The sequence below is a fragment of the Ictalurus punctatus genome, chromosome 25 (genome assembly GCF_001660625.3).
Source record: "Ictalurus punctatus breed USDA103 chromosome 25, Coco_2.0, whole genome shotgun sequence".
In the NCBI taxonomy this organism is placed as follows: Eukaryota; Metazoa; Chordata; class Actinopteri; order Siluriformes; family Ictaluridae; genus Ictalurus; species Ictalurus punctatus.
Genome location: NC_030440.2, coordinates 12,209,190 through 12,232,763, shown reverse-complemented (window position 1 = coordinate 12,232,763; position 23,574 = coordinate 12,209,190). Strand labels below are relative to the sequence as shown.

Sequence of the window (23,574 nt, the reverse complement as noted above, 5' to 3'; positions counted from 1 at the left end):
GACAGAAGGTCTCCCAGTTCATCAGCCTACTCATGGGCAAGCCTGGACCATGGCTTTCTGGTCCCAGGGAGGGGAGGGGAGCCTATTTCATCCTATGAGAACTTATTAGAACAGTTTCAGGGAGTCCTTGGTCATTCTCCTGAAGTAAAAGAGATAAGGGAACAGCGCCTCTCAATCTCCAAAGTTCAACAAAGTGCTGCAGACTATTCACTAGAGTTCTATACCCTCACCTCAGGAGCGGATGGAATGAACTCGTTTCCTGTTCACATTATCATATCAACTTGGATCAAAGAACACTAAGGCTGACTCCCTGTCATTTATGTACATTGAAACCCCGCAAGCACCTAGTGATGAGTTCATTCTACTGCTGTCATGCTCCATCAAGTGGGACATTGACACCAAGTGTCAGTGTCCTGCCCTGCAGGGAAAAAAAGTTTATGCCTGCCACTTATCACCTTGGCACACCATCTCTGCAAACCATCTCTGCATCCAGGTACACAAAGAACATGAAGACTCCTGTAGAAAAAGTATTGGTGGCCCAATATGCTCACTGATATCCATACGTTCATCTCGTCATGCCCAACATGTGTCCAAGCCAAGATTCCAAGAGCTTTTCCCACAGGGAAACTTGTTCCCTTACCCATCTCACAGTGATCATGGTCCCACCTGGTGGTTGACTTCATCACCAACCTCCCCAAATCTCTGACCCACACTGTTATTATGGTGATTGTTGACCGGCAAATCCCTGTGCCTTATTCCCTTGCCCAGCCTTCTCAATGCCTTTGAAACTGCCAAGCTCATACTCATGCACGTATTTCGATACTTTGGCATCCCTGATGATATCATGAATGACAGGGGCACACAAGTCATGTCTCGGGTATGGACTAGTTTCATGGAGAAGCTGGGAGTCACAGTCAGCCTAACCTCAGGCTATCACACCCAAGCTAATGGGCAGGTGGAGCAGACCAACTGAGAGCTCACTAGAGTCCTACGAACTTTCTGTGCTGAGAACCAAGATTTATGGGCTTGGTTCCCCCCCTGGGCCAAGTATGCTCAGAACTCCCTATGTCACTGCCACTCAGTTAACCCCATTCCAGTGTGTGCTCAGGTACCAACTACCCCTGTTCCCTACAGACTTCCCCACAGTACAACCCCAATTCCAAAAAAGTTGGGATGCGGTGTAAAATGTAAATAAAAACAGAACGCAATGATTTGCAAATCTCATAAACCGATATGTAATTCACAATAGAACATGGAAAACATATCATTCAGCATTGAATTTGATGGCTACAACAGGTCCCAAAATAGTTGGGATGGGATCAACAAAAGGGTGGGAAAGTAAGTATTACTAAAAAGAAACAGCTGGAGGAACATTTTGCAACTAATTAGGTTAATTGGCAACATCAGTACTGATTTTATATCAGTAATGCTGGTACATCAGTTTAAACATTTGGTAAGTTTTCTATGTTCTATTGTGAACAACATATAGTTTATGAGGCTTGCAAATCATTGCATTCTGTTTTTATATACATTTTACACAGCGTCCCAACTTTTTGGAATTGGGGTTGTAGATGATTGATGATTAGGTGGAGTGACAAGTGTAGGAGAACACCCCTCACCTCGGACAGGTAGCACAGACCACGAAAGAGTTTACTGACCAACATAGAGGAGAAATGCCACAGTATGAACCAGGTAATCATGTATGGTTGCCCACAAAGGACATCAGGCACACCACAGGCTGCAGGAAACTGAGCCCCTGGTACATAGGCCTATTCAAAATCCTGTCCATAAACAAGGTCACGTACAAGCTGGACCAACCTCGCCACTTTGGGAGTTGAAGGGGTGTTCTGTCATCTCCAATTCCCAGAACAACTTGCAGCCTACAAACATGGCCACCACAGACTATGACTCCCAGCACTCACCAGCGCTCTCACGTACACAGTCACCAGATTGCACACACCTGGATTCTATCAACAACACAATATCTAAGCACACACAAAACACTTACTCAAGATGAAGTAAGACTCAGTGTATATTTGCGTGACTTACCAAGCTTTTGTTCATTGCTCACGTTATTCTGGTTTTGACTTTCTTTGTTCCTGGCTTTCACGAGTTTGGATTTGTCTAGTTCATGGTGTTTGCAGATTGTCTGATCCCCTGCCTGTTTTCGAATTTTGCTCTTGCCTAACATTTTGGATTATCTGCTGAACTTTAATAAACCTCACCTGCACCCACAACCATCTCCTCCACCTGACAGGTTTTAGCTTTGTCTGCTTTTTTTATGAAAGGGAGATCCTCTGTTGTAGAGTTTGGCAGTTCCCTTCAGAAGATTCATAAATGAAACCTTTTTTCTGTATAGTAAATGTATAGTAAAGCGCAAAGATTTTTTTGAAGGTGAGCTAAAAACATTGTTTTTTTTTGTCCTAGAATCTAATCAAGGTGGTGAATTAAAAAAAATCGAGATTTTAAATAATAAGCACTTGTCTATTCTGCAGCTGAGATCAGAGCAGAACAGAGCAGATGACTAAATCAGGAGACAGAAAACAACCGTATGACATTCATCTCACCTTGAAGGCCTTGAGAAAACTGTTCTTTCTCAGAGGAATGCATGAGCACTTTGGGAGACATGGCCACAATACAAACTCAGACAGGACAGACCACCCACAAGCCACATACACAACACAGACATTTCTAATCTTCTGCTCATTCCCACACTGTGATCAGATGTGATTAGAGCAATAACCACTGCCTGATGAAGGTGATTACTCAAACTCATACAGACTGTGCTTTATCAAGCTGTGCTGACAATTTCCCTTCAAATAAAAGCTAATGGCTGTGGTTTTCCTCTTATGTTGCTTTTTTCTGATCTTTGAGTTGAATTTAAGCATTTTCTTATTATGTAGAGTCTTTGATAGGTAACAGTGCTTAGTCATGACACATTTGATTGGTATTCAGACAGTGACAAGAATGACTAGATTTATGTGTGCAGATGGCAGTGGAAAACATCCAGGTGTCTCACACACATGCCTGGGAGACTCCGCACTTCGGTGTGACGCATTGGTCTGAGAATCATAAAGGACAGAGGGAATGTGCTTTACTCAAACTCAGACAGACATACACACAGACAAACACACTGTAGCTCACGAGAACTTGAACTGGTGACTTCAGATGGCTTTTTGTACTTGCAGCCCCTGGAGACAAACTTGTCAAACGTTTAGACCTGCTCAATCTCTGACACACCCCAAAAGTACAAGAATTAATACTTGTACTTGTACAGAGTTTTCCTGTCCTCTTCACACACACACACAAACACTCATGCACACACTCTCAAAGACATTTTACCGGCGCTGTAGGCTTAAGAACCGACAAAACAGCTGTTTGAAGAGTTGGCAAAGCTTGGACCATTCCAGAACATTATTAAGACTTCTATAAAGAAGCCGACCACGTGGTGCCTTTCGGATCAGATCGTTTTCCTCCCTCTTCATCCTTCCTATCAAACTGTATGAGAATAGTTTATTAATTTGAAGTTTGTTTCCTGATGATCTGCAAGACTGTAAAAAGATTTTTCATATATCTGATCTCCATTTCTCAAAGAGTGAAGTGTTCCACACATTCCACAGCATCTCGGAGAACTCCTGTAAATACTGTGGACATACCGTTTGGTTTGGCTCTTCTTTCTTACACCATCATGCCAGTTCCACACCTCAGACAAATACCCACGACCCATTAACACACTCACTTCATCCTCATACACCCCGTCCAGTGGCCAAGCCATTACTTCAGCAAATATGATGTTCATTGCTCACTGTTTAAAAATTATGTTGATAGGAGAGGTAAGCAGATACATAGAGGTGAAAACAAGCACTTTTAATATAATAAAAGTGGGCATTTTGTCAGCTAAGCACAGACAGAAATAAAGTTTACGTCATAAATTTTCCCTTTCTGTGTTTTTATAGTTTCTTTCACACATGCACTGTGGACAGAAAAAATAACAGCAATTAATCAGGAATGCAAGCCAGAATCAAAATTCCAGTAAGTCTGATGTGGTTAACTGACATTTTCTTCTTGTCTTGCCCCATAATTACAAAAGACTTTTACTAAAGTAGGTCTCATACAAATCCTGGGAAATTATGGGGACATCACCAGGACCAGAGTGACATTTTTATGACTATTTATCCTATAAAGCACTGACACCTTTAAAACATAAGTGTCAGCAAAGAGAAACGTCTGAAAATTGAACTAATTCCGCAATGAAAAAGCTGTTTAACCCTTCATTATGACAACAGAATTCTTCATCAGGTACATTTACATTTATTAATTTAGCAGACACTTTTATCGAAAGCGACTTACAAATGAGGAAATACAAGCAAAGTGATATATCAAATGGAGAGCAATACAAGTAGTTCTACCGTACAAGATCTTTTAATTGAGTTCTAGAAAAGCAATTTGAGCCAGAGTAAGTTTTTTTTAATTAATTTATTTACTTTTAAAAGATAATGTGGGGTTGGCGTTTTAAGGGTTAGTTACGTGCTCACGGAACAGCTGGGTCTTTAGCTGTTTTTTGAAGATAGTGACAGATTCTGCGATCCGGATTGGGGTTGGAAGTTCATTCCACCACTGAGGGATAGTTAGTGTGAAGGTTCTGGAAATGACCTATATATATATATATATATATATATATATATATATATATATATATATATATATATATATATATATATATATATATATATATACACACACACATACATATACGGTCAACCGTACATGTGCAAGATGCAAAAATCACCAACAGACTTTGAGAATGAGGCACTAAACAAACTAAACTGTTTCCAATATTAATTCCACAAAAAGAAAATTGTATTCCTACATTGTGTAACAGGACTTGCAGTGCCAATATGAATGCATATGACCCAGTAAAATATCAGTTAAAGGTATGTTTGAAAGACACAAAGCTCAAACCTTATAGTAAAGTGATAGTGAAAATGGAAGGCTCCTCATCAACACAAGGACAGGTGGGAGTGTTTCAGAACTGACTCAACAAATCCCACACCATGCCACAGCCAGGCCTTTGGGGAAAGCCACCATTTGGCTCCAAATGTTCATACCAAACACACAGCACCACTCCAAAAATAACTCTGCATCTTCTCCTAGTGTAGACAGAAGACAGAGGCCTCAGTTCTGCTGCTATAAAAGGGGGCTAATGACAGAGGATGGTAAAAGTTGTTCAGTCTCTTGAGAAGAACACTAAAAGTGGGCTGGGATGGATAATAAAAGTGAGTATGATGGATAATAGGAAATAGAGTATAACTTTTCACAGGGATAGACTGAAAGTCGAATTTTTTTATATTCCTCCTAATAACTAACAGAGACAGTTACAGGCTAAGGTCATACATTGACTGCCATCCAACTGCTGTTTTTTTTTTAATAATTTTTTTTATATAGGTCAGAGATACACACATTGCATTGTCTTTGTGTTGTCATCTTTCTGCCTCACTTCCTGACATGCTTGTTTTAATGTGAAACAGAATCATGACTCATTCATACAGTAAAATACAGCGTGTGAGAGGTGGTGAAGATTTTGTTTGCTCAAGTCAGGCCACAACTTTGTGTGGTTTCAGATTGCTTCGACTGATTCGACCAAAAGTACAGAAGAAAGTGAATAAACTCGCATGCTTCCATCAAATCAGGCATCGAGGGCATTCTTCTCACAGCTCTTTCATCCTCTTCGAGCTGTCCTCAGAGTGAAGGTCTCAGCTCATTTGTCTTCATCACTGACTGGCTCCTCTTTCGTCTAAAGTTTGCCACTTTGTACATTTAAAGTGGTTGAAACTCGATGAAAGAAAGTTGACTCTTGTCCTGTGCAAACACTATAAGCTCATATTCATTGCTGTACACTCTCATTTACTGACTCCATGCTCTATTGCCTATTCGTCAAAACAAAAACATTTTATAATGAGTCTGGCATTCAAAAGCAATTGCTAATTAGCAACTCCAAGACTGTCATGAATGTTTCCACGTGGGGGCCGACTGCATCCATAGTCCATGAGGAAGGACATGGCTTGCCACAGTAACAAGACTAAACAAAGTACAGTTTGTATTTACTGTAAACACAAACAAATTTGTGGAAATTGTACACTTATGAAATAAGATGAGTAGTTTTCCACTGCAGCTTCTCAAAGATACAGTCCCCTCCGAAACTACAAACCGGCAAGGCCGAGAGTTTAGGATTTCAGCTTTTATTTCTTCGTATTTACATCTAGATGTGTTAAACACATAAAACATTGAACCTTTTGTATCAGACCACCCAATTTTTAGGCAATTGAAAGTATAGGAACAGATAAGTCTTGAAGTAAATTAAAGTAAATAACACTTCATTTTTAGTTGCATATCCCTTGCTTGCAATAACTGCACCAAGTTGGTGACCAAATGACATCACCAAAATATTGGTTTCTTCTTTTGTGTTGCTTTTCCAGGCTTTTACATTGGCCTCTTTCAGTTGTTGTTTGTTTCAGGGGGGTTCTCCTTCAGTCTCCTTTTCAGGAGGTTAATTGCTGCTCAATTCAGTTAAGGTCTGGTGATTGACTTCCTCTTTTCCCTCCTGATGAAATCCTTTGTTGAGTTGGCAGTATGTTTTGGATCATTCTCTTGCTGCATGTTGAAGTTCCTCCCAATTAATTTGGATGCATTTCTCAGTGAATTGGCAAACAAAATGTTCCTGTAAACTTCTGAATTCATTCTGCTGCTACCATCATGAGTTACATCATCAGTAAAGATTAGTGAGCTTGTTCCAGAAGCAGAAATGAAAGCCCAAGCCATGACACTACCTCCACCATGTTTCACAGATGAGGTTGTATGTTTTAGATCATGAGCAAATTCTTTCTCCACACTTTGGCCTTGTGTCATTTTAGTAGAGGTTAATCTTGGTTCCAGAACTTTTGTGGATCATCTCTGTATTTCTTTGCGAATTCCAGTCTCGCCTTCTGACTCTTACTGCTGATGAGTGGTTTCTCTCTTGTGGTATGGCCTCAATATATCTGCTCTCAAAGTCTTCTTGAAACAGTGGATTGTGAGACCTTCACCCCTGGCCTGTGAAGGTTGTTGGTGATGTCACTGACTGTTGTATTAACTTCACAGCTCTCACAATGTTTCTGTCATAAACTGTTGTTGTTTTCCTTGCCTGACCCATTGGTATATGTTGCTCAGTACACCAGTGGTTTATTTCTTTTTTAGGACATTCCAAATTGTTGCATTGGCTGTGCCCAAGGTTTGAGCAATGGCTTTGATAGATTTTCCTTCTTTTCTCAGCTTCAAAATGGCTCGCTTTTCTCCAACAGACAGCTCTCTGATCTTCATGTTGTTTTATCCTTTTTAACAACAAATGAAGTCTTCACAGGTGAAACCTAGGGCTCAGACCAAAAGTAGATGTTCAGAGCTATTTATTGTTTAAACAAGCAATCTAACAGGACACACCTGTTGTGCTATGTTCTATGTTGTTTCACAAATCTACATATAAATACCAGGAAATAAAAGCTGAAATTCAAAACTCTCTTCTCATATTCATTTTTTTTTTTTTAAATCTCAAACCCAAATAGTTTCAGTCAACAGCAAAAATGATTCGGCCTTGCCGTTCCAATAGTTTCGGAGGGGACGCTAGGTTGGAGTTAAAAGTTGGGAACAGGACTCTAAACAGAGATCTTATCATTATCCTCAAAGTTTCTCCTAGACAGATGGGAAATAAAGGAGATAAAAGGAGTTTTCTACTTATGTTTCCTGTCTCTCAGGTTTTCTTCTGAGACAAAAGACATCACCAATCTCACATGTCTCCCCTTGAGCTTCAATAGATCTCAACACATTATGTTCACTTCCTTGGGGCGGATTCTTTAAGTTACACTATCAAATTTGCTACAAGCATAATACTGTACACATGGAGAGAAGAACAGTTTACTTTTGATATACTATCATGTTTAAGAATGTTTGAAGTTATGAACACTTGTGTCTTTTTGATATGCTAGTATAAAGTACACTAGTTTACGTAAGTATTCGAAAGTATACTTGAAAAGAAGGTGAGAATCCTGGAATAGTAACTCACAGTACGTCACAGTTTGGGAATTTTTCAAATACACACATCAGCTCAGCTCAGATATGTCCTACGTCAGCGCATCTAAACATAATAGAGTCAAAGTCTCATCCCCAGTATTTCAGTACAGCGTAACAGAGCTCTACAACCAGGCACATGCAATCCATGTTAATAAACATGGCCATTCTTTGTCCTATGACTCCCCCCCCAAATACATACCTCTCCTGCAGGCATCAAAACAGAGAGTAGCCTTTCTCCATCGCCTTTAGACTACTACTTTAGAAAACTTCGGATAATTACTGTCCATTTATGCAAACATCGAACTTCCTCCCAGCTAATAACCATGCACTCATATACATTTACACTTGCATTAAAGAACACATGATGCTTCACTATGCCTACTTGAGACACACTGAGTCTATGTCAGTACTTAATCTGCCGTCAGTATTTAATAGTAAAATAAATAAGGTTTGTGTTATCTGTCCAGTGAGGCAACATTCAGTACGTTTACATGGACAACAATAATCCAATATTAACTCGATTAAGACAATACTCATATTAAGAAACTACCATGTAAACAGCAATTATTAATTTCCTTAATCCGATTAAAGTCATACTCGAAGTAAACACAAATAGAATTAAGACATGTGGAGTACTCCTGTTTTAGTCGCATTATGGAAGTGCATTACAGACATGTACACACCTTAATCACATTATTAACGTTGCATGGGAGTTTTCACTGCATTTTGCTACAGGACACTTACACACGGCAGTGCTCAACCGTCTGACGGCAAACAAGAGAGCACGGCTGCGTCCCAAACCGCATACTTACCTGCTATATAGTAGGCGAGATACATGTATTTCAGCTAATATATAGTATGTAATTATGCGTTTTCAGTCGTAGCCAACAGCTTCAAGCAGTCGTCTGTTTGCACGTACAGCATGACAAATAATTAACTGCACTTGAAGCTTTCGTAAAATTAAAAATGAAACACCCAAAACTGTATACGGTTCCATAACGAAGACCAACTGTATGTCGATACGTGAAATTCTGGAGGGAACGTCGGACGGAGTGGCGTGGGGACGTAATGACGTGTGCCGTTAATCGATCTATGTCCTATAACATGTAAAACAGGAATATGACAGGAATATTCTAAAAGCAACTCATGTAAACACCTTAATCACAATATTGTCTTATTCAATAAGGTCAGTAATTAGATTACTGCTGTCCATGTAAACGTAGTCACTGTCATTACATGTTATAGAACATAGAGCAATTGTAGGCTGATTCCAAATTGTTTCATAGTGTGTGAATGTGTGCATGATTGTGCCCTGCGATTGGTTGGCACCTTGTCCAGTGTATCCCGTGCCTTGTGCCCCGAGTTCCCTGTGATAGGCTCCAGGCTTCGCCACAACCCTGTGTGGGAGAAGCAGTTTGGAAAACAGATGGATGGATTGAGATTTAATATATAAACCCTACTGTATAACACTTTCTTACCTTAACAGCATAATTACTTGATAAACTTATTAAGACTCAGGAAGTTTTAAGAATTTGTTCTGTGCTCTGAAGTTATGAGAATATGTGAGAACCAGCAATAGAATATATTCCTGCACATGAGAGAGAGAGAGTGAGAGAGAGAGGGATAGAAAGAGAGAGAAACTCTGTGGTTTGGCTGTGACGTAGCCTTCTATTTCAATTTTCCATGCAGAGCAGAAAATAAGAATAAAGACCACGAGGTGAGTGAGGGTGTTGCTGCAGTCTGTGTGCACATTAGTGCTTTTTCATATGTCTCTATCACGCATCTGTCAATCAGTCAATTTGCTATTCCAACCTTGAGCTTAGGTGTAACCGCTACCCACACAGCTACAACTACTCACACTGCTTGTGCATAACACACTTCTTAAAAGCCATATCCTCCCACAGATCCATTAAGATACGTCACGCCATGAGCGCTCATGCTGCAACCAAGTTCTCTGCACGTATACCACCGGGTTTGGTGCTTTTCCTGTCATGACTGCAAACCACAGGAACCGAGACCGGTTTGGAGCGGAACAAGGAAAGCAGGACTCGTAATTACAAACCATAAATACGGACCCGATACATATTCATCCTCCGATGAAAGATCAAATGCCCTGAAACGTTTGGCTGAGCCACGGCAAGATTTCCACCCACGGTCAGAGTCGGACAGAGGTTTGACAAACACAATAATACACATACTTAGGAAGACGCTGAACAGATGTGCCAAACAATCACTAGAATAAGTCCTTCTGTGTCAGAGCAAGTTTTTGTATTGTAATAACCCCACTGTGGTTGTATGAGAGATATAATAATCGTGTGTGTGTGTGTCGGTGTGTGTGTGTGTGTGTGTGTGTGTGTGTGCTTGCTAAAGTCTATTGATCTTACGCACTAATTCTTTCCATATGCAGCTCATCTGTGTCATGGTGTCTGATAAAGCATAATGCCTGATGTTTACAAAGAGGAAGGAGAGCTCTTTTTTTTTGTCTCCCTCTGATGTCCGTCCTCCTTAGACTTTGGCACAATAACCTGAGATAATGTGACTTGGCAATCCCGAACTTGAAAGCAAGGTTAACTCAGGACAAGTCACTCACCCTCCTTTTCTGAAGGATGTGTGTGTGAGACTGAATGATGGGTGTGTTTGGGAAGACTATCTTCCGTATACACATATACATTCAATGCCGACTTTCTTGATATTCTTATGTGGAAAAAGTAAGTACACCCTTGGCCTCAGAAGCTAGTATTGCCCCCTTTAGCAGAAATAACTTCTTGTAGGTGTTTTCCATAATTGTCCACCAGTCTCTGACAGCGGCTTGCTGGAATATTTGAAAACTCTTGAACTGCAATTTTCTTTCAGTTGCAAGATGTTTGAGGGTTTTCTTGCATGTCCTGCCCGTTTCAAATCCCCATACAACATTTAAATGGGATCCAAATCTGGGCTTTGACTAGGCCATTCCATAACCCTCCATTTCTTCTTTTTGAGCCTTTCCTTGGTGGATTTTGTTAGTATGCTTAGGATCATTATCCTGTTGAAAGATCTGCTTTTCATTCAACTTTAACTTTTTGATAGATGGCCTTGCATTATCATCAAGCACTCTTTGATATGATGCAGAATTTATAGTTGAATCAATGAATACAAGCTGTCCAGTCCCTGAGGCAGCGAAGCAACCCCAAACCATAACATTTCCACCCCCATGCTTCACAGTTGGTATGAGGTGCTTCTCCTGAAAAGCTGTCTTTGGTCTGCGTCAAACATTTCTGCTGTTACTGTGGCCAAAACAACTCTATTGTCAATTTGTCTGTCCGGAGAACACTATTCCAAAAGGCCTGACCTTTGCCTGTATGCTCAATGGCAAACTGTCTTGCCATTGTCTTGCAAAGTCTTTTTCCTGGCACGCCTCCCATGCAGGTCAAATTTGTGCAGTCTTGTGCAGATTGTAGAAGCATGCACTTTGACACCAACAGCTGCAAGACTTACTAGCAGATCCTGGGATGAAATTTTGGGGTTCTTGGAGACTTCTTTTTGCATCAGATGGTCTGCTGTTGGGCTGAATTTGCTAGGACAGCCAGTCCTGGACAAATTGGCAGTTGTTTGAAATCTGCACCATTTGTATATGATTTTCCTTACAGTGGACTGATGTACTTCAAATAATTTGGAGATCTTTCTAAATCCCTTGCAGACTCATAGGCATCCACAACCTTTTCTGAAGGCCTTACACAACTCTTTAGATCTTGATATGATGACACCACACACCGCAATAAGAAAGGGAACACCAGACACTAGATATGAAGGGGGTATAAATAAGACCGGTTCCACTTTCACTCCCTAAGCAGGTTCTAATCACTGGCACCCAGTCTTCAACAACTGATTCTGATTTAATGGATTTAAAGGTGTGATAAATGTAGGGGTGTACTTACTTTTCCCATGTGACTGATCTGTTTTTTGTTCATTTAAATTGTGAAAATTACTACATAATGTCAATTGTATGTCATTTGATGGCGTGTATCACTATTATTAATAGGCCCTGTTTCAAAGAGGATCAAATGTTTGCTTGTCCAAATATGTCAAAAATGGGGTGTACTTTTTTTCTCACATGAGTGTATATAAACACATGTATCCAAAAAGGTGCCCCCACCCCCCCAGCAAGGGTAGTAAGGCAAACGTGTGTGTGTGTGTGTGTGTGTGTGTGTGTGTGTGTGTGTGTGTGTGTCCACAAACAATATGGTTCATGTCACTGACATCAAAATTAAACTGACACAGAAACAGTCTTGAGGCTGCCAAAAATCAGAGAGAGAGCCTGAGGGGCAGGAAACTCAAAATGTACGTCTGTTAAGAAAGATGGTTTAGACAAATAATAGTCATGGAGCTAATGAGAAAGACTAACACATGGACAGAGATGAAATCGTTGCTGACTGATGACAGAGTATAGGAGTGCGCATGGTGTGCACGCTTACATCAGGCAGTGTCAAAATTTATTTAGTCAGGACAGATGAATACGCTCTGTTCCCTTGTCCAGTCTGAGTTACTGACCAATGAAGGAGTCTCTTACAACACAATTAGAGGAAGATCATTTCCACGTTAGATACCATACACTCATAAGTCAGGGGTCAAAGGGGAGGGGGTCAGGAAAAGACGATAAGAATAGAGGCAGTTTAGACAGACAGGAGAGGGAGAAATATGAGACACACACACACACACACACACACATGGATGCCTCATATAGAAACACTGATCGGAGCTGCCCAGCAACTGCTGAATTAACAACTGCTTGAGGAATTAAACTACAGGGTTTTTTTTTTTTTTAGAAGACTCATTTGTTTAATTTGTTTTTCTTCAGAGACCAAGTGCTGATTAACTTTGCCCTTTTCTTCTTTACCAGGAAACACAGAAAGCCTTTAAACTCTTTGCTAAGCGGGTTAATGAGGGCCCTCATGCCAGTGTTCCAAGAGAATCGCTGCACCGCTGCATGAAATTCAGAATAAGATCACAGAGTAGACAGAGTCGAGTGGGTCCCTGTCCCAGACAGTTGAGTTGAGCTGCTCATCACTACAATACCACGGCAGAATCTGACACCAGCCACACCTCTGCCGTTCCAGTTTGTGCACAGTGTGGAGAAATCAGACCCAGTCTGATCACACTGTCCGAAATCATTAGCCTTGATTTCCTCCAGCAGCATTTAATCTACAGTACTGTACAGGACATCTCACAGTCAGGTCCTCCAGTGTTGACATCAACTCTTCTCAGATCATACAATTAGACCTGAACAGGCATGCACTAAAAATAGAAGCTCTACAGTTATGCCTATCCTGCTCCCTCAAAACACCTTCAAAATGTGGAAAAGCCGTTTTTTTTTCCAGCTTAGTGTAATCTTTCATGCATTTAAAAAAAAAATTAATAATAGAATCATGTCTAGAAGCACAAGATGCACTGTGATAAGAAAAAGCAGTAAATATAAACAGAAGAATTGAAAGTTTCACTCTTACCTGTGGACTTCACACCCGAACAAAAAAGTTATTTAATATGTACAGGCTTTAAATCCGTGAAACATTCACTCTGCACGCTTGAGCTGGCTTGTCCCTCGGCTGCACTCAGATACACATGCCTACAAACACTCCTACTACCAGCTTAAGTGCTGCTGTGAGGGAAACACACGCACAGAAGGTGGTGGTGTGGGGAGGGAGCTGGGAGGGAATACTAAAATTTAGCGAGTGTGAGAGAGAGAGAGAGAGACAGAGAGAGAGGGGGGGGGGGTGGGGGGGGGAGAGAGAGTGACTGGCACTAAAAAAAACAAAAATAAAGGTTTTAGCATTGTGGGTGGGATGGACATGGTGTGCAACCCTAACCTTTTGGCTACTGCCCATTTTCTGTTCGTCCCTCTGTTTTACACCTTCTTGGGATCTCTCGCTCTTCCTATTCTCAACCAATTTTCACATCTACTACCTGTGTCTCTTCCTCTCTATCCATTTAAAAACCCTACTACTCACACTGATGCAGAGAAAGCTCCAGAACTCCATATCAGGTTATTCTCACCAGCAGCACTTCAGCTGACACCTCTGAGTATCGTCTCTACTTGTGTGTTGAAGACATAACTCGTGCAGTGGAAATAAACCCACAGTGCCGACCACTGTAGGCAAAATTACACCTGTGTCTGCATTCTGTAAGCAGGCATAATCATTCCTGTACGTCTGAATGAAGTGTTTTAGTAAATGTTTAACAGATTTTGTAACAAGGACCTTCAAACATGTGACTGAAATTTGACGTAGTGTGTTAAGAGAAACACATCCAATGAAAACAAAGAGGAGGTGGCGCTTACAACACCTTCACCTTCAGGTAATGAACACTGGGCTTGCACGGTTGTTAGAAATGAACTGTTCCCTTAATGATCAACATGGATAAAGCAAGTTTCTAAACGTTTTACCACGCAATCATGTAAATAGATAGAAAATGTCACACGAACCCCCATTGCCTTGTCCATAAACACTGCACATGAAAATATCTTGAACATAGTCAAAATATATCTAGTGTTTCCTATTATAAGATTACCGTAAACCAAATATAAGATGAATAACCCTATTTCTATCATTCTATTTTGCAAATTGCAAAATTTTAAGCTTTCTAGAAAGAAGCAAAATGATCTGCCAATAAAGTAAGAAAATTCAAAGCTTGAAATTAGTTTAAATGTCTAGAAATAGATTTTTATCATCTTAACTGTCATCTTTAAGTAAGAAAATATTCAAAGGTATTTTCACTTGCTAAGATGTCATTCATGCAGTGTAATTTTAATATCTAATGTTTTGTATAACAAAAGCATGGATAGCTCTGCAGACTGTTTACTAAAATAAAGCTAGCGCTCTTACAGACAACACGAACCTGTCGTTCTGCCTTGTTTTTTTGTTTTTTTTTTAAGTATTTTTAAAAGTACAGAATGTAACAGGAGTACACTCTCTGTAATTGTGGTATTGATTACAGTTAATCTCATTTTAAAAAATCATACATTTTGAAAAGAACTGGATCTCATGTGTTTACAGTGGGGGAAAAGTATTGAACGTGTATTGAACATTTCTTTCAACTTTATTTATGGACTTTCATGTTGTGAATTCTTTATATTTCCGGATTTCTTGAGTTAATATCAAAGTCTGGGGAAAATTTCATGCGAATAGCCTCATTGGAAATATTTTTTACCGAAAAAAATGTTGACATGTCCAATACTTATTTATTTCCCCCACTGTATGTGAAGCACAAAAAGGGCTATAGTCACATTTGTGTGTGTGTTAAAAGTTTAATCCTGAGGTCATCACTGTTAGAAGCCAAACTGTAAAAAGCCCAGTGTGGAATTGACAGCTACAGTGTTGAATGTACATTGTTCAAATTTGTCCTTCTAAACACAGAAAGACAGTAGGAGTAATGGAGATCAGTGTAACTGGGGGATTTGACTGAATGTTATTCTAGACTTTTCTCTGTTCATCCACACTTTATCTAACACAGAGCGTATCGAGTGAATACCATCTCTCTCTGACGCAGCTTTTCTGCTTCCCATACCAGTGTGAAAGGCCAGGTCAAAACACACACACACACACACACACACACACACACACACACACACACACACACACACACACACCACGTTTGTCTTACTATCTTTGTGAGGACCTTTCATTGGCATAAACACTAATATGGCTAATAATTGTTGTTCTTGCACTCAGTAAACAACAATAAACCTTTTTGCTTTTTAGATGAATTCATTCATTCATTTGTTTTTTTTTTTTTTTTGGTTTCCTTAAAGGGAACCACAAGGTCAAAACTCTCAGTTATTCCTAGCTGACCCCAAGCAAGATATAAAAACATGCCCCCTCCTCCTTTTGGATATATGTGTTTGTTATACAGGGTGTCCAAAAAGTCAGAAACCAGTGGGAATATGTTGAGCAAATCCAGAAAAACTTAAGTAATACAGCGACTGAGAAAATGCATAGAGAGTAAGCATGTATCAATAATCAATACAAAACGAAGTACATGCAGTTCTCCTTTCATTGGCTCCTGATTTTTTTGGACAGCATGTACACAGTATACGTCTGTATACACGTAGAGTGCATACAGAGAGCATATGTGCGTTTAAAGAAGACCCAAACACACCCCTTATTCTATCTGTAGCTGATTCCAAAGATCCTCCCAACCACCCTCTACCCCCAACCCCCTGGGTCTCGGGTTAAAATAGGCACCTCTGTAGAAGTCTAAAAGAGGAGCATCAGCACCTGGTCTCTGTCAGACAGATGGCCGAACCCCTTGTTTAATTACAGCCACTGACTAACACAGTGAATTCCGGGGAGGTTACAGCACCGAGCACTTAACGTGAATGTTGATATCACTGCCATATCAGCATCATGCAATCATAACTATTAGACATCCTTATAAACTGCCAAGATTACTCATATACTTAAGTCAGTATAATATCATGCATGTTCTAAATGAGTGCATCCACTTTTAAATCATCAGTAAATTATCTGCAAAGTTGTTTCAGTTACACTTTTATAGTGCTTATGTATGCTGGAATGTAAATCTTTTATATAATAGTAGGATCAGCAGTGGTCAGTGACCGCATGTCTAAGGTTAATGCAAAATTAGGGCAATTACAACCAGGGAGTTGCTGGATGGTTGCATGAGAATTTGATGTCAAGAGCATGAATCCATGGACCCAACCTGTCTTGTGTCAAAAGTTCAGATGGTGATAGCAGCATAATGCTGTGGGCAATGTTTTCTAATACCAATACCAATGTTTTCGTGATACCAATTGAGCATCATGTGAATACCACAGCTTATCTGAGATTTGCTGCAGACCATGTGCATCCATTTATAGCCAATACCCCTTTATTGAACATCATCCAAATGGCACAATTTACTCAATTTATAATGCCTACTTCCAGCATGAAAGGTGCCATTTGGAAAGGGAACTGTTCATGCAAAACTGCATGCTGCCACATTTGTTTAAAGCTAACGTATTGGATATACCGCGTCAGAAACCACATAAGTACATCTCTTTAATATTATTAAAGCACTTGGCATGGTTTGAGGCGAATAAGATGATTTAGCAGTTTGTACCAAACCCAATTTATCGAGCTCTGAGTATCTGCTGATCTTATTCTGACACTCTCAAGCAAATAAAGCAACTCGGTTCAAGTTTCTAACTAGATGTGGAACATCAAAATCGATGGTTGCATGTCTGTGGACAATCTGTCCTCAGTTAAATACAAGATCTGTGTCATGTCAGTCAATGTATCGTGCATTCACAGCATAAAACATCTTAGTGGCTTAGTGTTACCCAGATGAGGGCGGGTTCCCTTCTGAGTCTGTTTCCTCTCAAGGTTTCTTCCTCATATCATCTTAGGGAGTTTTTCCTCGCCACCGGCGCCACCGGCGCCACCGGCTCACTCAATAGGGATAATTTCACACATTTAAAATCTGTATCCTGTGTTTATATCCTGTAAAGCTGCTTTTAGACGATGTCCATTGTAAAAAATCGCTATACAAATAAAATTGAATTGAATTAGTATTAGAACATATGTAAAATTAATGCTTAACTGGTAGCTACATGCTTCCCATACATGTCTTAGCTTCTCAACTATGAACAGGGCAAGTGAAAACTTAGCTAGCATGACACACAGAAAAGTGATCACAAGCAGGGCAAAAAAGAAAGCGAGTGTATGCACATGCTTGATCCTCTCCCTCTTGTTTCTATTTTTCTCGCTCTCTTGGCCTATAATCATTACATTTTATACAATCAAACCCACAAAACACCTCACTTAGTGCTCACATGATGCTTTTTGAAATCACCATGACAACCACCACATCTCCCCTAGTGAAATGGACCACACAAACAAAAACAAATCACTGGCTACTCCAGGAACGCTAACCACCTCGACCCCTAAAAAGACTCCAGGGATGTAAATAAACCTAAAGCTAAACATTCAAATCTGCAATAGAGCACATACAAGTGCAGGCCTAAAAATTAAACACATCATTCATCACTTCAGAGCAAGTAAGTGTTGCGTGATAATGAAACCTCAAGACAGAGGAGAGCTGACCAATCTGTTTTTCTGAGGAAATGTCCTGGTAACGGAAAACCAAAGCTTGTTCTTGGAGTTTTTAAATATCGCAACTGGCAGATGCTTTTACAGTGAAACAGGATACAATCCAGGCATAAACTGAGCAGTGCAACATTTGATTCTACATTTGGTTTTGCTGCATTTCTGCTCAATTATGACCCAAATTTGAGAATCTGATAGATCTGTGCTTAGTCCGATATCATGTGTGAGATCATGGGTATTATTTCTATGGCCACATAAAATTTGTCCTGTGTGTTTGTTTTGTTCAGCTGTGTGCAGATCATGTGCACAGATCACAATAGTTGCAAATCATAAAGTAAATCTACAGCCATGACAGTCACAAATTCACAAGTGTCCTATAACACACTCACACTCATAACAATGGGAATTATTTTGATTCACATCTAAGCCAATAAAAATATATATTATTTAATAGCACCTGAAAGGCCAAAATCTGGGGCCAAATTACAAAAGAGGTGAATTAGGTGTGAATTAAACAAGGTGAAAAACCATGAAAATGCAGAAAAAATATATGGTATGGACACCAAGCACATCAGACAGGGAAACTGCTATGTTTGGTTTTATTTATTTATTTTCAAAGCAAAGTGTCTCGGTGACTATCAGCCAGACGTCTCTCGCACACCGAAGCACCCTCCCCGATGGGCATGTGTCATAAAGAAGCCAACATGGCAACACACAGTGTTTTGCCATATTGTAGCTTGAGACATACCAGATCAGTCACTTAGTCACTGAGTGCTGCCTATATTAATGTAATTAAAAAGAACATGCCATGGCAAACAGAACCGTCTCACACACCATCTGAGCCGTCGCAGCATTTCCTCCATCTATACAGCGGCATTTCTTCCTAATTGAATGACTGGTCTTATTTGTCTTAATTAATGGATAAGTCCAATGGTGGATTAGTGGTGAGCACGTTTGCCTCGCACCTCAGGCATTGGTGGTTCGAATCCCATCTCTGCCATGTGTGCGTGGAGTTTGCATGTTCTGCCCGTGCTCCGGGTGGTTTCCTCCAGGTACTCGGGTTTCCTCTCCCAGTCCAGAGACATGCGCTGTAGGCTGATTGACATTTCCAAATTGTGTGAATGTGTGCCCTGTGATGGGTTGGCACCCCGTCCAGGGTATCCCCGCCTTGTGCACCGAGTTCTTCCTGGATTTTTTTTATGAATACTAAATTTCTTGTGTTCCTACAAACGATTTATGAATAAATCAGGCCTATAGTGAGGACCTTCCATTCAAATAATTGTTAATGGAACTAATATATGGTATGTCGACCCCTAAATCTAACCCTAATCTTAACCTCAGTAACCAATTCTGCAGTTTTTGTTACTTGGTCCCCACCTAGATATGAAAACATGCACGTTCTCACTCACGCTCTCTCTCTCTCTCTCTCTCTCTCTCTCTCACTCACATACACACCATGTTACCACAGCACTCCTCTTTATATCCGTATTCACTCAATGTAAAACACACTCTCAAAGATGACAGAAGATCTTCCAGCTGCTTTTAAACTTATTCATAAATCATCCTCTTTCTCCGTCTTCAGGCCTAGAGGGTGCTGAGATCACCCCCTAGGCCTGAAGATGAGTATATCTCTTGGCATTTAGTCTGAAATATCTGTCAAACATAATTCTCTCTTGTTTGACTTTTACAGAAGTGCCATGTTTTTATTATGTACATCGTTAAGCTGAGTTAATAAAACTGTAACCTCAGTTTGAAAGGCCCTTTCTCAATCTGTGTGCCTTCAGTATTCCACAGCATAATTATGCACTCCTGCCTTTAGCGGCCCTGTTACGACCTCAACCCGGTAATCTAGGTTGACCCGGTACTGGAATGGAGTCCAAATCTAGTGATAGCATGAGTGTAATTACAGCCTAGCAGTCTGATGTGCCCCTCTGAAACTACAGCTCACATCTCATGGCCATCTCACATTTTCAGTAAAAGAACAGACGTTAAAGTTACGAAGAGAGACCGCAGGCTTACTCCGTTATTTCTGTAAAGCATGTTATTCAGTAACTACTATGGATTATTCAGTAACTACAGTGAAACTAATCGGAAAGGTATTGCAAGGTATTAAGAGTTAGGAATGTTATTCTGGACGTGTGAAGGGATCCTGAGAGTTTAATGAACAGGTTGAACCTATTTTAAGATTAATTAATATAGTTGCATGACATGCCTTGGTCTCTTCTGTGGTATTGATTAAAATGTCATTTATGGGAAAGTGACCTGAGTAATAAAACTACCGCAACAATAATCCTCTATGCTAAAGTTTTGATATAGGTTATAGTTCAAAATATTTGAATGGTTAAAATATTTAAGATATATGCAAATAAGGGCACCCTTATTACTCAGGCTGAACTAAACTTCCATTAAATGTGGTTATTTTGGCCCAGTCTTTATAGCATTACTGCTGGTTTTCCATGTACTGTGGAAGAGAAATAAGTAAGCATGTAATTCAAGACAGAGTCATGCTGGCCCAGGCATAGGCTATCCTCACGGTCCTTGGACATTTATTAGGATTGATGGGCGACATTTATAGCAGAGAGGGAAGGAGAGAGAGAGAGAGAGAGAGAGAGAGAGAGAGATAGGGAATGGGAGCAAGAAAGTTTCTTAAGGACAAATGGAAAAATGTGAAGCTCACAAAAGAGCGTATCAGTATCAGATGATGCAGATTTTGATTGAAAGCTACTTCTACTGCACACTTGGCTGGATTAAACCTGTCCGGAGTGTGTCTCTGTGGCCAAGGATAAGGGAAGTAGGGGTGCTGAGGTGCTGCAGGACTACATTAACTATAAATGCAGCTGCAACTGCTAAAATACAAATAATAAACTTAAAAATGGAGTATTTGAGTAGTTTTTGGAGTAACTCTTTCTTGCAATACTCTGGTATTCCATTCCACAAGCGGAATGGAAATTGACTTATCGGACATTTTCAATCAGTATAAACAAATGAATTAAATTATTGTCACAAGTATGTTATAATATTAGTCAGGATGCTGTTGGGTTTCTGTGTATAGAGTATCGTGACTCTACATGTGTTGGGTGATGGGAAATGGGAGGGATGTGAGCTCTATTCTGGGCAAACAATTCACACTTCTCACACAAAGATCTAATGGACAGCACAAGTAAAGCCTTTTGATAGTAAAACACAGTGTACAACTGTTACAATAAGATTATAACATTTAAACATAGTAGGCTAGGTTAAAAAAAGAAATATTTAGCCCTGTCGACTTTCATATGAGCCGTTTCCCACTATTGTGGAGTGTGACATCACATATAAATTCAATGCTGAACACAGGCACCCCAAAACAAGCGCAAATGCCTCCAGTACAAAGAGTTAGTGTTAGGGAATGTCTGGAAGACCCGAGTGTTCAAGACAAAGGAGTTTACCCTTTTATAGTTTCTCGGTAACATGACAAGTCGGTGAGGAAAAAATGACTATAATGTAAGTGATTTCAGGAACTAACTGCCATGCTGGGAAACTTACTGACTTTTAGAAGGCTCTGACACTGGAGACTCCTTCCATAAACATTCAATAAACATCTCGTAACAGAAAACTTCACCTTATCAATTTTAATCCATTTATTATTAGACTTAGATTATGTGACGCATCCACCGTACAAGTTAATGAGCTGTTACTAAAGAAACGATAACCTATTCCAAGGAGCGCATTAATATAAACATAATCATTTATGTTACAGTCATAAACATTCAGGTTTGTCATTTTCTGCTACAGAAAATGAATCCCCACATTCTGATTTGAGGATTCAATCTCACTGTGGTATAATTATTGTAATCAGCATGCAATCAGGTGTGACGTCAGCACTTATGCCACATGTATGCTGTTTAAAATTCCAACAGCCTTAATATAAAATTCCTTCTCGCATCCCTGGCAAGGTATGTATGTCATGTTTTGCAGTACCTGTGTAAGAATGTGCAAGAACAAGAATTCAGCCCATAGACAAGTACATCTGGCTACCAAACTGAAACATGTTCTGAGTCTACCTCATCTGGATGTGTGTGTGTGTATTGTGACATCACCTTGCCTGTTAGCACCCCTGTGCTTTTTACGTGTACAAATGCTGTATGAGTGGATGAGTGTGTATCTGAATCAGAGTCAGGACGGTATGGGGTTGTTTAACATGTATATGTTGTGTGAATTGCAGTGTTTATACATTCTTTAGGAAAGGTAGTGACAGGTAGTCTACACCATAGGCACACACACACACTCCCGTCATCAGCAGTATAGCTATTTCACACATCTGTGTGAACTGCAGATCTACAGTTTTGCGTCCCCCTGTGATCAGGATCGTGAATCTCTTCCCTTCTTCTCTCTTCTGCACTTTTCCATCATCTTGTCTGTTCAACCATCCTGTCTTCTCCTACTCTATGATTTTCTGTTGATTACTTTAATAGATCGCCTGTATTAATGTACATGGTCTGCACTTATATAGCACTTTTATCCAAAGCACTTTACATTGTGTCTCATTCACCCATTCACACACACACTCACACACCAATAGTTGCAGAGTGGCCATGCAAGGCCAATGCTAGCTTGCCATCGGGAGCAACTTGGGCTTCAGTTTCTACCCAAGGACACTTCGGTATGTGGAGTCATGTAGGCCAGGAATCGAACCGCAAACCCTATGATTAGTGGACAACCCTCTCTACCACCTGAGCCACAGCCGCCCTGTACATCCTGGTTTCTCTTTTAAACCGAGACTTTGTGTAAGATTGGATCATGTCTGTTTTGTTATTGTCATGCCCTCTTGCGGAAACACCTACACACAGCCGGCTCTACCCTCCAACCCCCCAGCTTTCTAATCACCGTCAACCCTCTGCTCACCTGCAAGTCATCACATGCTTTAATAATAGGTAATATAGCCTAAGCTCATCAAAAGATACATACAAGGGTTGTATTTTTCATATTCATGCATTTATGAGATCATTGCTTTTCCTGTTTTTACTTTGTATAGTTCTGTGTTTTTTTAGATTTGGATTGTTTTGGACTTGTTTGCCTGCTCTGTATTTTCCCATGTTTCCGACTCGACTTGTTATTCCATTTGTTTTTTTGTTTTGTACTGTTGCTACATTTGTCATTTTTTTTTCTGTGTTGAATTTACATGATTTACAGAAACCGCAACCACTGAACAACATCAACCAAAACACCTGCAGCCATTTCTGGCACACCCCACAGCTCTTGTTTGCCCATCTAACCTCCGGGTGGCACTTCCAGAGAAATATAACAAAGAGTGAGACATAAGCCAAGGTTTTCTTTTCCACTACTCCACTAACTTGTCCCAGCAGCTTTATTCGTTCACTATTCCTACCGAACAGTTCTAGCAATGTGTAGGGCAAAGAAA

At 40.1% G+C, this 23,574-nt stretch overlaps 1 protein-coding gene across 4 annotated transcripts in view; it reads right to left on the bottom strand.

Annotated features, from left to right (window-relative positions):
- The window catches only part of palld (palladin, cytoskeletal associated protein), a 106,317-nt gene that overhangs the window by 59,891 nt on the left and 22,852 nt on the right, over window positions 1-23,574 (bottom strand). The window contains exon 1 of one of the 4 annotated variants that reach the window (XM_053675727.1): window positions 13,581-13,733. The exons of the other annotated variants lie outside the window; for them this stretch is intronic. The gene's annotated coding sequence lies outside the window, so the exon portion shown is untranslated. Of the gene's footprint in view, window positions 1-13,580; window positions 13,734-23,574 lie in introns of those variants that run through there. 4 annotated transcript variants of the gene reach the window in all.